Below are 17,935 nucleotides of genomic sequence, written 5' to 3' on the forward strand. Positions count from 1 at the left end.
GTTTCTCTATACCAGGGGTTCTCATCCTTAATCCTCGAGTACCACTGTGTTTCATGTTTCACCACGTTGGTTATGTTTTGTGGATTTCTTAAATCATGCATCAATGAGTGAATCTTTTTTTGCTGGGTCAGTAATTATCCCACCTACTTCCGCAGAAAGAAACCCACAAAACATGAGCTGTTCATGGTACTTGAGGATAGTGGTTAAAAACTCCTGCCCCAGAGAATAATACAGCCACTTTATATAGACTGTGAGGTACAGAAGCGTTCTCCAACACCTAGCCTCAATACAACATATGGCGAGAGACACCCAGTGGCACTGAGTCGCATCGCAGACGCATGAAAACACCTCTCACAGTGTTCTAGAGACGCCGGGCAACAGCTTTAGCATTACTGTAGCTGCACAGCAATTAGTATGAGCACACATCTGTACTTTTATGATAAAAAGAGTTAACTTTGTGAATTATACCTGTATCCAGTGTCGGACTGGGGCATGAAGGGCACACCGGGGGTATGCAGTGGTAGGGGCCCATGATTAGAGGTGTGGCCAGCCACCACAGAGGTTTGGCTAACAATTATAGAGTACCTGGTCTGGACTCCTTGATAATTTATATAGTAATTAATGCTAGTGCATGCATGATAATGTGCCAGATTAATGACAGCAATGAACTGTAGAGAATACATCATAATCCTGTGCAGTATAAGGTAACATATGTATAATATATAATTCAAGTGCACAGTCTAGAACCTGATCACTAGAGGAGGAGGGCCGCCCAGGCAGTGGGGCCTAACAGTGGTTTCCCATGTACCCCTGTGGGCCAGTCCGAGCCTGCCTGTATCTACAGTCCACATTACATCCAGATAATGGATAGATAATGAATAGTTGATTTCCCATGTAACTTTTAAGGTGCTGTCCTGCATGTTGATTGTAGTCATCATGGCCATGAATTCATCTTACCTTCCTGCTTACAGATCAGCTATTTAAGGTGTAAAGACATGTATCTTTAAGTCTTCAAAACAAAATCATTTTGCTGAAACTTGAATATGTAGGTATTTGCAAATGTATATATATATATATATATATATATATATATATATAATGACAGGATATGGTCGAGACAGTTTGGGAAAGTTAGCTTACAGTAGTGCCTTTTTCTGCCTAATTTTTTTTTGAGAGTTCTTTGGCCAATTACAAACTTGATCCAAAATAACAGCAGATTAATATGCTTTATGCTCTGGAGCCAATAGATCATCTAGACCTTTCTCCTCTATGGGGTCTGTTTTGTAAACCCATAAGTCACTTGTCTTCAGCATTTTTTTATTTAATAACTAATTTCTCCGACTTTTCGTCTGCCCATTTATGATTCTACAGCCCCCATAGGTTACACTGGGGGCTGTGCTAGAATGATATTAGAAAGGTGACAGAAGTGATGCTTCTCCAATCTTGTGGTTAAAACAATTCAGTCTCCATGTCCTAATGATATTAATTATTTGCCTGCAGAAGTGGAGAACACAGGGACATGTCTCTTTCTGCTTTCTCCCACAATGCAGTGCTCCCTCAGCTCCTCCCTGAGTCGTTTGATCATTGGAAATATGTACCTATATATGAGACATTAACATCTATAAATAATTTTAAAAAAATAGGGGATTTCTTCTTATAATAATGGTGTGTGCAGGCAAGGTAATTCATTTCTTGTGTATTTTTTACTTTATTTGGTGTTAGAATTCCAAGTGTCTGTGGTTCAGTGTCGGACTGGCGCATGAAGGGCCCACCGGGGGTATGCAGTGGTAGGGGCCCATGATTAGAGGTGTGGTCAGCCTCCAAAGGGGGTGTTGTCAGCAACCACAGAGGTTTGGCTAACCATTATAGAGTACCTGGTCTGGACTCCTTGATAATTTATATAGTAATTAATGCTAGTGCATGCATGATAATGTGCCAGATTAATGACAGCAATGTACTGTAGAGAATACATCATAATCCTGTGCAGTATAAGGTAACATATGTATAATATATAATTCAAGTGCACAGTCTAGAACCTGATCACTAGAGGAGGAGGCCCCCCCAGGCAGAGGGGCCCACCGGTGGTTTCACCTGTACCCCGGTGGGCCAGTCCGAGCCTGCTGTGGTTTACACCCTGGTGGTTTTATGCTTGTATGGTGGTGATAGAAATCATTTGTGAAAATAGTGTAAATGTGTGCAGGAGGGTATTATTATTGGTCCTAATTCATGTTTGTTCACTATGGCCGATGTTCTTGCAAATGAGTGATAATCAGTAGACTGTGGATGTGCTGCAATCATAGGGCGCATCCCCTAAATTGCTGTTGCGATCCAGCTCGCAATGAGGATTCATAGGACAGTGATTGACAGGAAGTGACCATTTGAAGGTGTTGCAAAGCCGAGAAAGTCACACATGCTAAAGCATGTGCGCACAAGCATTAATTAGGCCCATTTTTCTTTCAGGACATGTGCAGTGGTCTTCAGAAATATGTTGATGTCTTTTGTATTCGTGAAACATGCCCTTTTTATCTTTGCTGGGACAGGTCTTTTTTATTTGGTCCATCTTAGCATGCCTTTTATATAAACAGGGTGGAATACACCATGCAAAATACTGCAACAATCGCAGACTGTTATACAGTTTGTAGTACAAAATAGACCCCTTTTCAGTATGGGGTGGGGGGGTAATTCATACCTGATCGCTCCTCTGCGAATTTGCAGAGGTTTGCGATCAGATAGTCGCCGCCCAGATAGAATGAAAACCTGCCCCGTGCAAGTCTGCGTACGCCTTGCAAAAATCTCTGCGAACGGCGGTCGGCTGCAAATCCGTTCGCAGCTCACTCACCATCAAATGCTTTTTCCAGTCTGTGTGTAGCCCAGGACCTACTCCTACAGTGCGATATAATAAGGATGATCGGGGCAAGAGCTGACGTCACACACCCTCCCTGAAAAAGTTTGGGCTCGGCCAGTTACCACCCCCAAACGCTGGCTTCCTGTCAATGAACATGCGTACGCCTAGTGATCAAAAAAGACGCTCGATTTTTTCATAAGCTACAGTTCTATGTGGAATGGATATAGAAATTGACTATAAATAAATTTTATTTTTTATTATAAGGTAATTAATATAAGTCAAAAGTGACAGCTTGAAGTGAGAACATTTGTGTAAGTGCAGAGTAGACTTGCGAATATTAACAGAATAATTTTTTCATATAATCGTTATTTCGTTTAGAATTTCAGACCTCACAATAATATTTTTTGAAGCATGTGTACAGCAGGAACAGATGGCATAATGTCATCTGCAAATTAGCAGTAAAAAAAAAATGTCTCCATCATTATCTGAGCTAATGGCACAATACTATAGCTAACGAGAAAATCGGGGGCGAGCAAAAACTACTTTGTATCATTCTACTAGAAACAGTAAAGAGGTTCAATATAAAGGGCTCTATTCAGCAAAATTCTTAATATTATCCCGATCATTATTGGGCAATATCGTCACAATCATTTTTGTAATCACTTTTTTTTCACAGCTATTCAGCAAAAAAAATTAAAAGGAACAACGGTTGTGATAACATGCTGTTCCTGCAAAGTTCTAGAAGGCTTTGCTTTTGGAAATCATGAGACGTTCTGTTATCTCTATCCTGAGCATTTCTGTTATCCCCATCCTGAGAGGTTCTGTTATCTCTATCCTGAGCAGTTCTCTTATACCCATCCTGAGATCTTCTGTTATCACCATCATGAGACTTTCTGTTATCTCCATCCTGAGATGTTCGGTTATCTCTATCCTGGGTTCTGTTATCCCTATCCTGAGATGTTCAGTTATCCTCATCTTAAGCAGTTCTGTTATCCCCATCCTGAGATGTTCTGTTATCCCCATCTTAAGCAGTTCTGTTATCCCCATCCTGAGATGTTCTGTTATCCCCATCCTGAGACATTCTGCTATCTCCATACTTAACTGTTCTGTTATTCCCACCCTGAGCTGTGTTATTCCCACCCTGAGCTGTTCTGCTATCTCCATCCTGAGCTGTTCTGTTATCCCCATATTGAGACGTTCTGTTGTTCTCATGCTGAGATGTTCTGTTATCCGCATCATTAAACGTTATGTTTTCCCCATCCTGAGACATTCTGTTATCTCCATCCTGAGACGTTTTGTTATCCCCATCCTGAGACGTTCTGCTATTCCCATCCTGAGCTGTTCTGCTATCTCCATCCTGAGCTGTTCTGTTTTCTCCATCCTAAGCTGTTCTGTTGTCCCCATCCTGAGACATTCTGTTGTCCCCATCCTGAGACGGTCTGTTGTCCCCATCCTGAGATGTTCTGCTGTCCCCATCCTGAGATGTTCTGTTATCCCCATCCTGAGATGTTCTGTTATCCCCATCATGAAACGTTATGTTTTCCCCATCCTGAGGTATTCTGTTATCCCCATCATGAAACGTTATGTTTTCCCCATCCTGAGACGTTCTGTTGTCCCCATCCTGAGACGTTATGTTTTCCCTATCCTGAGACATTCTGTTATCTCCATCCTGAGACGTTTTGTTATCCCCATCCTGAGACGTTCTGCTATTCCCATCCTGAGCTGTTCTGCTATCTCCATCCTGAGCTGTTCTGTTATCTCCATCCTAAGCTGTTCTGTTGTCCCCATCCTGAGACGTTCTGTTGTCCCCATCCTGAGTCGTTTTGTTGTCCCCATCCTGAGATGTTCTGTTGTCCTCATCATGAGATGTTCTGTTATCCCCATCCTGAGATGTTCTGTTATCCCCATCCTGAGATGTTCTGTTATCCCCATCTTGAGACATTCTGTTATCCCCATCATGAAACTTTATGTTTTCCCCATCCTGAGATGTTTTGTTATCCCCATCCTGAGACGTTCTGTTATCCCCATCATGGACGTTATGTTTTGCCCATCCTGAGATGTTCTGTTATCCCCATCCCAGTGACATGCGGTGAGGTTAGGAAGGTGAGGCAGGTGAGGCTCGTATATCCCAGAGTTTTGACTATATATAGTATATGAAAAAATAAGAATTTACTTACCGATAATTCTATTTCTCGGAGTCCGTAGTGGATGCTGGGGTTCCTGAAAGGACCATGGGGAATAGCGGCTCCGCAGGAGACAGGGCACAAAAAAGTAAAGCTTTACTAGGTCAGGTGGTGTGCACTGGCTCCTCCCCCTATGACCCTCCTCCAGACTCCAGTTAGGTACTGTGCCCGGACGAGCATACACAATAAGGGAGGCATTTTGAATCCCGGGTAAGACTCATACCAGCCACACCAATCACACCGTACAACTTGTGATCTAAACCCAGTTAACAGTATGACAACAGAAAGGGCCTCTTAAAGATGGCTCCTTAACAATAACCCGAATTAGTTAACAATAACTATGTACAAGTATTGCAGATAATCCGCACTTGGGATGGGCGCCCAGCATCCACTACGGACTCCGAGAAATAGAATTATCGGTAAGTAAATTCTTATTTTCTCTATCGTCCTAAGTGGATGCTGGGGTTCCTGAAAGGACCATGGGGATTATACCAAAGCTCCCAAACGGGCGGGAGAGTGCGGATGACTCTGCAGCACCGAATGAGAGAACTCCAGGTCCTCCTTTGCCAGGGTATCAAATTTGTAAAATTTTACAAACGTGTTCTCCCCCGACCACGTAGCTGCTCGGCAGAGTTGTAATGCCGAGACCCCTCGGGCAGCCGCCCAAGATGAGCCCACCTTCCTTGTGGAGTGGGCTTTTACAGTTTTAGGCTGTGGCAGGCCTGCCACAGAATGTGCAAGTTGAATTGTGTTACAAATCCAACGAGCAATCGACTGCTTAGAAGCAGGTGCGCCCAACTTGTTGGGTGCATACAATATAAACAGCGAGTCAGATTTTCTGACTCCAGCCGTCCTTGCAATGTATATTTTTAAGGCTCTGACAACGTCCAACAACTTGGAGTCCTCCAAGTCGCTAGTGGCCGCAGGCACCACAATAGGTTGGTTCAGATGAAATGCTGATACCACTTTAGGGAGAAAATGCGGACGAGTCCGCAGTTCTGCCCTATCCGAATGGAAGATTAGATAAGGACTTTTATAAGATAAAGCCGCCAATTCAGATACTCTCCTGGCAGAGGCCAGGGCTAGTAACATAGTCACTTTCAATGTGAGATATTTCAAATCCACCTTTTTCAATGGTTCAAACCAATGGGATTTGAGGAAATCTAAAACTACATTTAGATCCCACGGTGCCACCGGAGGCACCACAGGAGGCTGTATATGCAGTACTCCCTTGACAAAAGTCTGGACCTCAGGGACAGAGGCCAATTCTTTTTGGAAGAATATTGACAGGGCCGAAATTTGAACCTTAATGGATCCCAATTTGAGACCCATAGATAATCCTGATTGCAGGAAATGTAGGAAACGACCCAGTTGGAATTCCTCCGTCGGAACCCTCCGATCCTCGCACCACGCTACATATTTTCGCCAAATGCGGTGATAATGTTTCACGGTGACTTCCTTCCGTGCCTTAATCAAGGTAGGAATGACTTCTTCTGGAATGCCTTTCCCTTTTAGGATCTGGCGTTCAACCGCCATGCCGTCAAACGCAGCCGCGGTAAGTCTTGAAAAAGACAGGGACCCTGCTGTAGCAGGTCCCTTCTCAGAGGTAGAGGCCACGGTTCGTCCGTGAGCATCTCTTGAAGTTCCGGATACCAAGTCCTTCTCGGCCAATCCGGAACCACTAGTATTGTTCTTACTCTTCTTTGCCGTATGATCTTCAATACCTTTGGTATGAGCGGCAGAGGAGGAAACACATACACTGACTGGTACACCCAAGGAGTTACCAGTGCGTCCACAGCTATTGCCTGTGGATCTCTTGACCTGGCGCAATATTTGTCCAGTTTCTTGTTGAGGCGAGACGCCATCATGTCTACAATTGGTCTTTCCCAACGGTCTATTAACATGTTGAAGACTTCTGGATGTAGACCCCACTCTCCCGGATGAAGATCGTGTCTGCTGAGGAAGTCTGCTTCCCAGTTGTCCACGCCCGGGATGAACACTGCTGACAGTGCTATCACGTGATTCTCCGCCCAGCGAAGAATCTTGGCAGCTTCTGCCATTGCACTCCTGCTTCTTGTGCCGCCCTGCCTGTTTACATGGGCGACCGCCGTGATGTTGTCCGACTGAATCAACACCGGCTTTCCTTGCAGGAGAAGTTCCGCCTGGCTTAGAGCATTGTAGATTGCTCTTAGTTCCAGAATGTTTATGTGAAGAGACTTTTCCAGACTCGTCCATACTCCCTGGAAGTTTCTTCCTTGTGTGACTGCTCCCCAGCCTCTCAGGCTGGCGTCCGTGGTCACCAGGATCCAATCCTGAATGCCGAATCTGCGGCCTTCTAATAGGTGAGCCTTCTGCAACCACCACAGAAGTGACACCCTTGTCTTTGGTGACAGGGTTATTCGCAGGTGCATCTGCAGATGCGACCCTGACCATTTGTCCAACAGATCCCTTTGGAATATTCTTGCATGGAATCTGCCGAATGGAATTGCTTCGTAAGAAGCCACCATTTTTCCCAGGACTCTTGTGCATTGATGTACTGACACTTTTCCTGGTTTTAGGAGGTTCCTGACCAGATCGGATAACTCCTTGGCTTTTTCCTCTGGAAGGAAAACCTTTTTCTGAACCGTGTCCAGAATCATTCCTAGGAACAGCAGACGAGTTGTCGGGATTAAATGGGATTTTGGAATATTCAGAATCCACCCGTGTTGTCTTAGCACCTCTTGAGATAGTGCTAAAGCTGTCTTTTCTTCGAAGAAGAATCATCATCTCGGCCATTACCTTGGTAAAGACCCGAGGCGCCGTGGACAATCCGAACGGCAGCGTCTGAAACTGATAGTGACAGTTTTGAACAATGAACCTGAGGTACCCCTGGTGTGCGGGGTAAATCGGAACGTGTAGATACGCATCCTTGATGTCCAAGGATACCATAAAGTCCCCTTCTTCCAGGTTCGCTATCACTGCTCTGAGTGACTCCATCTTGAACTTGAACTTTTTTATGTAGAGGTTCAAGGACTTCAGATTTAGAATAGGCCTTACCGAGCCATCCGGCTTCGGTACCACAAATAGAGTGGAATAATACCCCTTTCCTTGTTGTAATAGGGGTACTTTGACTATCACCTGCTGAGCGTACAGCTTGTGAATGGCTTCCAACACCCTCTCCCTTTCGGAAGAGACGGTTGGTAAGGCAGACTTCAGGAAACGATGAGGAGGATCCGTCTCTAATTCCAACCTGTACCCCTGAGATATTATCTGCAGGATCCAGGGGTCTACCTGCGAGTGAGCCCACTGCGCGCTGTAATTTTTGAGACGGCCCCCCACTGTCCCCGAGTCCGCTTGAGAGGCCCCAGCGTCATGCTGAGGTTTTTGCAGGAGCCGGGGAGGGCTTCTGTTCCTGGGAAGGAGCTGCCTGTTGGTGTCTCTTCCCTCTTCCTCTGCCTCGTGGCAGGTACGACAAGCCCTTTGCTCTCTTATTTTTGTAGGAGCGAAAAGGCTGCGGTTGAAAGGTCGGTGCCTTTCTCTGTTGGGGAGTGACTTGAGGTAAAAAAGTGGATTTCCCGGCAGTAGCCGTGGCCACCAAGTCTGATAGACCAACTCCAAATAACTCCTCCCCTTTATACGGCAAAACCTCCATGTGACGTTTTGAATCCGCATCGCCTGTCCACTGTCGTGTCCATAAGGCTCTTCTGGCTGAAATGGACATAGCACTCATCCGAGATGCCAGTGTGCAAATATCCCTCTGTGCATCACGCATATAGATAAATGCATCCTTTATTTGTTCTAACGACAGTAAAACATTGTCCCTATCTAGGGTATCAATATTTTCAATCAGGGATTCTGACCAAACTACTCCAGCACTGCACATCCAGGCAGTTGCTATAGCTGGTCGTAGTATAACACCTGCATGTGTGTATATATTCTTTTGAATAACTTCCATCTTTCTATCTGATGGATCCTTAAGTGCGGCCGTCTCAGGAGAGGGTAACGCCACTTGTTTGGATAAGCGTGTGAGCGCCTTGTCCACCTTAGGGGGTGTTTCCCAGCGCGCCCTAACCTCTGGCGGGAAAGGGTATAATGCCAATAACTTTTTTGAAATTATCAACTTTTTATCAGGAGCAACCCACGCTTCATCACACACGTCATTTAATTCTTCTGATTCAGGAAAAACTGTTTGTAGTTTTTTCACACCATACATAATACCCTGTTTTACGGTATCTGTAGTATCAGCTAAATGTAACGTCTCCTTCATTGCCAAAATCATATAACGTGTGGCCCTACTGGAAAATACGTTTGAATTTCTACCGTCGTCACTGGAATCAGTGCCCGTGTCTGGGTCTGTGTCGACCGACTGAGGCAAAGGGCGTTTTACAGCCCCTGACGGTGTTTGAGGCGCCTGGACAGGCATTAATTGATTGTCCGGCCGCCTCATGTCCTCAACTGACTGTTTAAGGGAAGATAAACCATCACGTAATTCCACAAATAAAGGCATCCATTCTGGTGTCGACCCCCTGGGGGGTGACATCTGCATATTTGGCAATTGCTCCGCCTCCACACCAATATCGTCCTCATACATGTCGACACCACGTACCGACACACACCGCAAACTCACAGGGAATGCTCTAATGAAGACAGGACCCACTAGCCCTTTTGGGGAGACAGAGGGAGAGTCTGCCAGCACACACCACAAAGCGCTATATATACAAGGGATATCCTTATATTAAGTGCTCCCTTATAGCTGCTTTAATATATATATATATAGCCATTAATGTGCCCCCCCTCTCTGTTTTACCCTGTTTCTGTAGTGCAGTGCAGGGGAGAGACCTGGGAGCCGTTCTGACCAGCGGAGCTGTGACAGAAAATGGCGCCGTGTGCTGAGGAGATAGGCCCCGCCCCTTTTTCGGCGGGTTCTTCTCCCGCTATTTTTCCAGTCAGGCAGGGGTTAAATATCTCCATATAGCCCCTATGGGCTATATGTGAGGTATTTTTAGCCTTGTATAAGGTTTATATTTGCCTCTCAGAGCGCCCCCCCCCAGCGCTCTGCACCCTCAGTGACTGCCCAGTGAAGTGTGCTGAGAGGAAAATGGCGCACAGCTGCAGTGCTGTGCGCTACCTTATGAAGACTGAGGAGTCTTCAGCCGCCGGTTTCCGGACCTCTTCACGCTTCAGCATCTGCAAGGGGGTCGGCGGCGCGGCTCCGGGACCGGACTCCACGGCTGGGCCTGTGTTCGATCCCTCTGGAGCTAATGGTGTCCAGTAGCCAAGCAGCAAATCCACTCTGCATGCAGGTGAGTTTACTACTTTCCCCCTAAGTCCCACGTTGCAGTGATCCTGTTGCCAGCAGGACTCACTGTAAAGAAAAAAAACCTAAACTAAACTTTCTCTAAGCAGCTCTTTAGGAGAGCCACCTAGATTGCACCCTTCTCGTTCGGGCACAAAATCTAACTGGAGTCTGGAGGAGGGTCATAGGGGGAGGAGCCAGTGCACACCACCTGACCTAGTAAAGCTTTACTTTTTTGTGCCCTGTCTCCTGCGGAGCCGCTATTCCCCATGGTCCTTTCAGGAACCCCAGCATCCACTTAGGACGATAGAGAAATACAAAGACTATATTATAAATATTTGCTCTGTATTATTCTAATCATTGTTATAGTAAAAACTCTGGAGTAAAAAGTCTATGGCAGGAGAGGCACCTACCTTTTCCACACAACTCTGTATTACGCCCACGTGAACCCTTTGGCTCATATATTTTGTATAAATCTGGCTCTGGGACTAGCCAGTGCCTCCTCAGCCATTTACCTCACCTCATGTCACTGCCACATCCTGAGATGTTCTGTTACCCACATCCTGAGGTGTTCTGTTATCCCCACGCTGAGCTGTTCTTTTATGCCCACCCCACTGGCGTATCTATACTGGGTGCAGAGTGTGCGGGCACACGGGACCCTGAGTCCAGAGGGGGCCCCCACCGTACACGCTGCACCCATTATTTAAATACTTACCCCTCCGGTGTCCTGCGATAATGTCAGCAGCGCTATGGAATCACTGCGAAAATGTTGCAGCGCCCATTTTCACGGTGTTCTGTGCATGCGCAGTAGAGGAATCACTAGGAAAATGTCCGCCACGCCATTTTCCCAGTGATCTGCGCATGTGCAGTAGAGTCTGAGCCATCTAGTGCTCAGAGTCTCCAGCGCTGCTGGCAGAGAGGAGGGGGCCCGAACGGAGGAGGCAGCACATCGACCTCCTCCTCTCTTAAAGTACCCCTGACACATTCTGTTATTCCCATCTTGAGATGTTCTGTTATTGCCATACTAATATGAGCATGGGACCTGGGCAGACTGTGTATATGGAATTTGGCTTATTATGAAATGGAAATGACCTGCCTGCATTTACTGTTAGGAATTGCATGCCTTTTGCAGCTGCTGTTATGATATAGGAATACAGTTGCTATATGCTTTATTTGCTGTCTTTATTGCTTAAGCTAAAGTTAAAAATAGCCACCTAGTCATGATCTGCTATCAAAATGGTGAATAGATCCTGTGGCAAACGCAGCGAGCCACTGTGTCCGCAGTGTGGTGAGCGCAGCGAGCTCGCAAAGGGAGTCTTACTGCTCACCCCGCAGCCGGTATTCTGGCGGGTGGGATGCCGCATTCCGGATCCTGACAGATGGCAAATCATATGTAATGTGTCTTGGGCGAGCATTCACCCTTAAGATGAAAACTCTTATGTTGATATATTGGGGGTAATTCCAAGTTGATCGCAGCAGGAATTTAGTTAGCAATTGGGCAAAACCATGTGCACTGCAGGGGAGGCAGATTTAACATGTGTAGAGAGAGTTAGATTTAGGTGGGGAGTGTTCAATCTGCAATCTAATTTACAGTGTAAAAATAAAGCAGCCAGTATTTACCCTGCACAGAAATAAAATAACCCACCCATATCTAACTCTCTCTGCACATGTTAAATCTGCCTCCCCTGCAGTGCACATGGTTTTGCCAATTGCTAACTAAATTCCTGCTGCGATCAACTTGGAATTACCCCCCATTGTGTTGTTGTTGTGTTGCAGTGTAGAATATTCTGTAGACAACTACCAAAACAAACAAACAAACAAATGTGTTGCTACCATCTTAATACCTCTGACCTATAAGACCACTATGCTTCTTTAAGACCTTTGCACAACCCAAGTGAAATCTGAGCCACAAGGTATTTAGGAAGTAGTAAGTTACAGATCATTCCAGATGCTCACCATCCATCAATTATGGTGTTCCTGCTCGTTTCTAATGTATGCAACCCCCTTCTAAGCATCATTACATCACATGAACATGCATCAGCTTTACTGAGTTCCTGACCTCTATGACAGTATGTGACATATCATGACATCTCAAGTCGAGGTCAAGTTGCAGAGTGTCGTTAAAGGTCAGGTCTCGGGTAGGGCCATTCCCATGTCAATATATGGCAGACAGGTGCTTCGTGTGAATTTTTGTGTTTATCAGCAAGTTTTTTGTTTGTATTGCTTCCATAGAATTGCAAGAGACTGGTATGGATTTGATACATCATCATCCTATGCACACCTACACATTTTTGGGTACTCCTACCAAATTTACCACAACCATCTGTTCTCAATGAAGAGCAGTTTGTCCTTGGCCTCCATATGTGGTCCTAATTCTTTCAGTGACCATAAGATTACACTGCAGAAGCAGCTTCCAAGATTCTTTTTATTACAATGAACATCACTGTCAAATGGAAATTTCCTTTGGATTTAAAAGGTGACCATGATGAGAACCTGCTGGACTGCTGTAACACTCAAACAGGGCAGATCCCAGCGCTTCACTTTGGTGCTATGGGAAATAGAATCTGCAATTGCAGTAGACTATCAGCCACTTTGTGACACCTTTCTGCCAAACTTGCACCTTGCTTTTGTTGCACAACATTCTCCTGGGGCCAATAGTGTTCATCGCTATACACATTTCCAATACTTTTCACACATGTTCTATCCCATACATTTCTCTCTGGTCTTAATACTACATGCACACTGTACATTTAAGTGGAAAGGACTTGGGTGTCAATTGAAACATTGGCTTCACAGACTGTGTAAAAGCATTAGGGTGGAATCCTATTAGCTCTGATGCCATTTCGGACGATTAAAACAGGCGGGTATCGATGGTCAGCTATTGAGAGTATGCTTACTTACAGTATTTACGTCTGGTATGGAAATTGTAATGTAGCAGAGCGTAACTCACTTGATAGAATTGTTAAAACCGCTAGAAGAATAGTAGGTTTACAATTGCCCAATATCCAGTCTATTTATGAAAAGAGGCTCCTTCCCAAGGCCAGGAGTATACTGAGTGATGAGACCCACCCTAATTATGGGGGATTCACCTTGCTTCCTTCCAACTCGCGTTATAGAGCTCTGCTGTGCAAGACCAGCCGGCTGAAATACAGTTTTTTTCCTAAGGCAATTAATATGCTTAATGGTCTTAAGGGTAGATAAGACTGTTGTATCTGCTCATGTGTTTACTTGTGTTCTTATGGCTTTTAAAACATTTTATTGTGTTTTATTGGTATTTGTACTTCTGTGGTATCTGTTTCGCTCATACTGAAATTTCATTGTTTGTTCACATGTTGAATATTTAATGATAATAAACTAAACTCATGAAGTTTGGACTAGGTTCTGGAAGGGATTGTCCGTCATATGTGAAAGCAGCTTCAGCCACATACTATTGTTGTTGTTGTTGTTATTATTATTTATTGCATTTTATAAAAAAAAATGTTTGGCTCCTGCATACTCTACAGCACTTTAGTATCAGTATGCAGTGTCGGACTGGGGCATGAAGGGCCCTCCGGGGAATGCAGTGGTAGGGCCCATGTTTATGGGTGTGGTCAGTCTCCAGAGGGGGTGTGGCCAGCCGCTAAATTGGATCGCCTAATTATTAGTGAGTGCATGGACTGGGCCATTGACAAATATATAAATACTGCTAGTACGTGCATGGTAATGTACCAAAAAAATATTGGCAATGCACTGTAGAGAATACATCATAATCCTGTGCAGTATAAGGTAACATATGTATAATGTATAATTCAAGAACACAGTCTGGAACCTGATCACTAGAGGAGGAGGGCCCCCAGGCAGGGGTGTATCTAGGGGTCTGTCACGATCCAGGTAATTCCTCATCAGTATTTACCTTCCAAATGCCTCCTGATACTGTCCCAGTGTTCCAAGCCTGGATTCCATCTGCACTGTCTGTGTGCAGCACTCTGCATCTCATTGTCTCAAATCTCTTTACTGTGATTCTGGCAGCTTCATGGTTAAACTCACATGCAAGTTACAAACAGTCTTTCCCTCCAAGTTCAAACATGGGCGCAGCCATGTTTGTTTTCATCACATGTTACTTTTCAGCCAATCAGCTGCACTCTGCTCCCAGCCTGATTACACAGCAGCTGCACTCTGGTCTCTGGTTAATTGCCCACCAATCCCTGCTAACCTGTGGGTTTAAATAGCCTGTCCCAGCACTGAAGGATGTCAGTGCTTCAATGGTCTTCAGTGTTTCCAGTGAGCAGTTCTTCCATGGACTTTCTCTGCAGTGCTTCATTTGTCTCCAGTGGTTCCTGTGTGCAGTCTTCTACAGATTCTCCAGTGAACTCTCCTGCATTTAAGCCTGACTCTTCTGTGTTACACTCTGTGGTGTAACACGACACCACTGTAATTAACCCTCTACAACATCACCTTACTCACCTGTGTCTGTATTCCGGCTTTCCAGCAGCCACTCTTCAACAACTATAGTTTTCCAGCGAACCCTAGCTTCATTTACAGTTTTCCAGCGAACCCTAGCTTCATTTACAGTTTTCCAGCGAACCCTAGCTTCATTTACAGTTTTCCAGCGAACCCTAGCTTCATTTACAGTTTACAGAACTTTTCTCTACATTCCAGGTTACTGGTATTAACCAGTTGCACACCTAAATTTCCACTTGTGACTTTCTATTGTTTTTTCACGTTTTCTGACTTTTCATTTAATAAAATCACTGAAAGATATTTCCAGTTGTCGTGGTCACGCCTTCGGGCATCCTTGCTACTGTCTTTACGCATGTCCAGGAGTCACATGGCTCCTCCTAAGTTCAAGTACCCATCAGCCCTTACAGCTGAGGCTCCCAGTCAGGGTCTCCAACCCTCAGTTGTGACAGTAAGCACTGACCTAATGGATCTGGCCGGAGACCAGGCCCAAGCGTTTAACCCGATGCAACGACTTGCAGCACGCTTAGAACTTCTGTAGGCTGCACAGGGTCAAGTTTTTCGCTGTCTCCAGGGCCTTTCCACCCGGCTGGATGGAATCCAAGTAACCCTTAATGGTTCAGGGGCATCCAGTGTCCTGACTCTCAGTCAACTGTTGGTTCAGTTACAAGACCTTCTCTCTAGCATCGTTCCAGTTATTTCAAAGTGTCTCTGTGATACTCCTATTATCTCTGCTCCCATCTCCATGAAAGCCTTCCCACAGTTTGCTGAGAACACAGATGCAACAGCTGCCAATCTCTCTATGTCCAAGTCGTTTTCCCTTGCTCCAAGTAAAGATAAGTTCCGGGGTAAGCCACGGTCTAGACTTTCTGAAGAGGAACGCAAGCGTCGCATGCAGTTTCAACTCTGCTTCTACTGTGGGGGTTCTGATCACTTTATTAAAGACTGTTCTCTCCATAAGCCGAGGAAGTGGGATAGATCTCCACATCACAGCATTCATAGTTACAAACCTTCCTATGTGGAATCTTCAGCTCCTTCTGAGCCGGTCAAGAAAAATATAAAAGTTGATCAAAGAAAAACCCAATTCTACAATTGGGGTCCTGTGTCCAGGAGCCCCATTTCCGATTCCGGGGAACAAAAGAGATTTAATGAGACTTTCTTCACCAAAGGAAAATCTAATTCCGCAGCCCAAGATGGGGCGTCTGTTTCTGCAGCCCCAGGAGGGGTATCCAATGTTCAAGCTCTACTAGGGGCATATGAGTCTTCTCAAAAAGGAGTTTCTGATCTGTCAACCCCAGAAGGGGTGCTGGAGAAAACAACCCTGAGAGAGGTGTCTGATTCGTCAACCCCAGGAGGGGTCACCGAAATTTCAGCCCCAAGGGAAGTATCCAGAGCCGAGTTCCCAGATGGAAATTTTTGTGCTACAGATGCAGTTATGAACTCCTGTTTGCCATTTTCAGAGAGCACCACCCTGTTGGCATCCAGCATGGACCATGTCCAGGATGGTCTAACTGAACACTTGGATACCACTCATTCCGGTTCCAACCGGATTCTGACTCCTTCTGTTCCAGCCGATTCCAGTAAGCCTCCTTCAGTTCCAGCCGATTCCAGCACCTTCGAATCTAATCAAGTCCTATCCGTCAGTCCAAAGACTCCTCTGGTTCCAGCCAGTTCAAGTTCATCAGGATTCAATTCAGATTCCGAAGGGGCATTTGTTGATGACTCGAGCTACATTATGGGAGGTCCTGCTCTTTCCTGTTATGCTTTCACGCATGAAGAGGTTCCAGAATTACCAAAAAGCTCTACAGGTCTCTGTATGAAAAGTCCTCGTTCTAGAACAAGATTTAATTTAAGACTTAGTGGAGTGCTAGCTTCAAAAGCACGATTTTCTCGTACTTCTAATCCAGGAAAGGAACCTTCTACATGCTATTCCTCAGTCCTTTCAGATGAAGAAGATTGGGAGGACTTCTAGCAATCCAGTTGCTTCAGGCTTTCCACGCCAGATTTCCTCCTAAGCCTAAGAAGTGTCCTGGGGCCACTCCTAAAGGGGAGGGTACTGTCACGATCCAGGTAATTCCTCATCAGTATTTACCTTCCAAATGCCTCCTGAGACTGTCCCAGTGTTCCAAGCCTGGATTCCATCTGCACTGTCTGTGTGCAGCACTCTGCATCTCATTGTCTCAAATCTCTTTACTGTGATTCTGGCAGCTTCATGGTTAAACTCACATGCAAGTTACAAACAGTCTTTCCCTCCAAGTTCAAACATGGGCGCAGCCATGTTTGTTTTCATCACATGTTACTTTTCAGCCAATCGGCTGCACTCTGCTCCCAGCCTGATTACACAGCAGCTGCACTCAGGTCTCTGGTTAATTGCCCACCAATCCCTGCTAACCTGTGGGTTTAAATAGCCTGTCCCAGCACTGAAGGATGTCAGTGCTTCAATGGTCTTCAGTGTTTCCAGTGAGCAGTTCTTCCATGGACTTTCTCTGCAGTGCTTCATTTGTCTCCAGTGGTTCCTGTGTGCAGTCTTCTACAGATTCTCCAGTGAACTCTCCTGCATTTAAGCCTGACTCCTCTGTGTTACACTCTGTGGTGTAACACGACACCTCTGTGATTAACCCTCTACAACATCACCTTACTCACCTGTGTCTGTATTCCGGCTTTCCAGCAGCCACTCTTCAACAACTATAGTTTTCCAGCGAACCCTAGCTTCATTTACAGTTTTCCAGCGAACCCTAGCTTCATTTACAGTTTACAGAACTTTTCTCTACATTCCAGGTTACTGGTATTAACCAGTTGCACACCTAAATTTCCACTTGTGACTTTCTATTGTTTTTTCACGTTTTCTGACTTTTCATTTAATAAAATCACTGAAAGATATTTCCAGTTGTCGTGGTCACGTCTTCGGGCATCCTTGCTACTGTCTTTACCCATGTCCAGGAGTCACATGGCTCCTCCTAAGTTCAAGTACCCGTCAGCCCTTACAGCTGAGGCTCCCAGTCAGGGTCTCCAACCCTCAGTTGTGACAGGGTCTGAGCGCCCCTGGCAAAGTAAAGGACTGGCGCCCCACACCCACCCATATTTGAAATATCGAAGACGCATGTGCCAAAAAAGGGGGCGTGGCCACTCAATAATACTCAAATACGAATTACACCACTCAGTAGCATTCCTTACTAACAACACAGCACAGTAATG

At 45.4% G+C, this 17,935-nt stretch overlaps 1 long non-coding RNA gene across 1 annotated transcript in view; it reads right to left on the reverse strand.

The window, feature by feature from the left end:
• The window catches only part of LOC134943696 (uncharacterized), a 106,018-nt gene extending 91,356 nt beyond the window's left edge, over positions 1–14,662 (reverse strand). Inside the window, exon 1 of the long non-coding RNA XR_010181683.1 lies at positions 14,196–14,662. This is a non-coding gene — a long non-coding RNA (uncharacterized LOC134943696). The remainder of the gene's footprint in view (positions 1–14,195) is intronic.
• Between the last annotated feature and the right edge of the window lie 3,273 nt (positions 14,663–17,935).

Source organism: Pseudophryne corroboree, chromosome 7, assembly GCF_028390025.1.
Source record: "Pseudophryne corroboree isolate aPseCor3 chromosome 7, aPseCor3.hap2, whole genome shotgun sequence".
Classification (NCBI taxonomy): Eukaryota; Metazoa; Chordata; class Amphibia; order Anura; family Myobatrachidae; genus Pseudophryne; species Pseudophryne corroboree.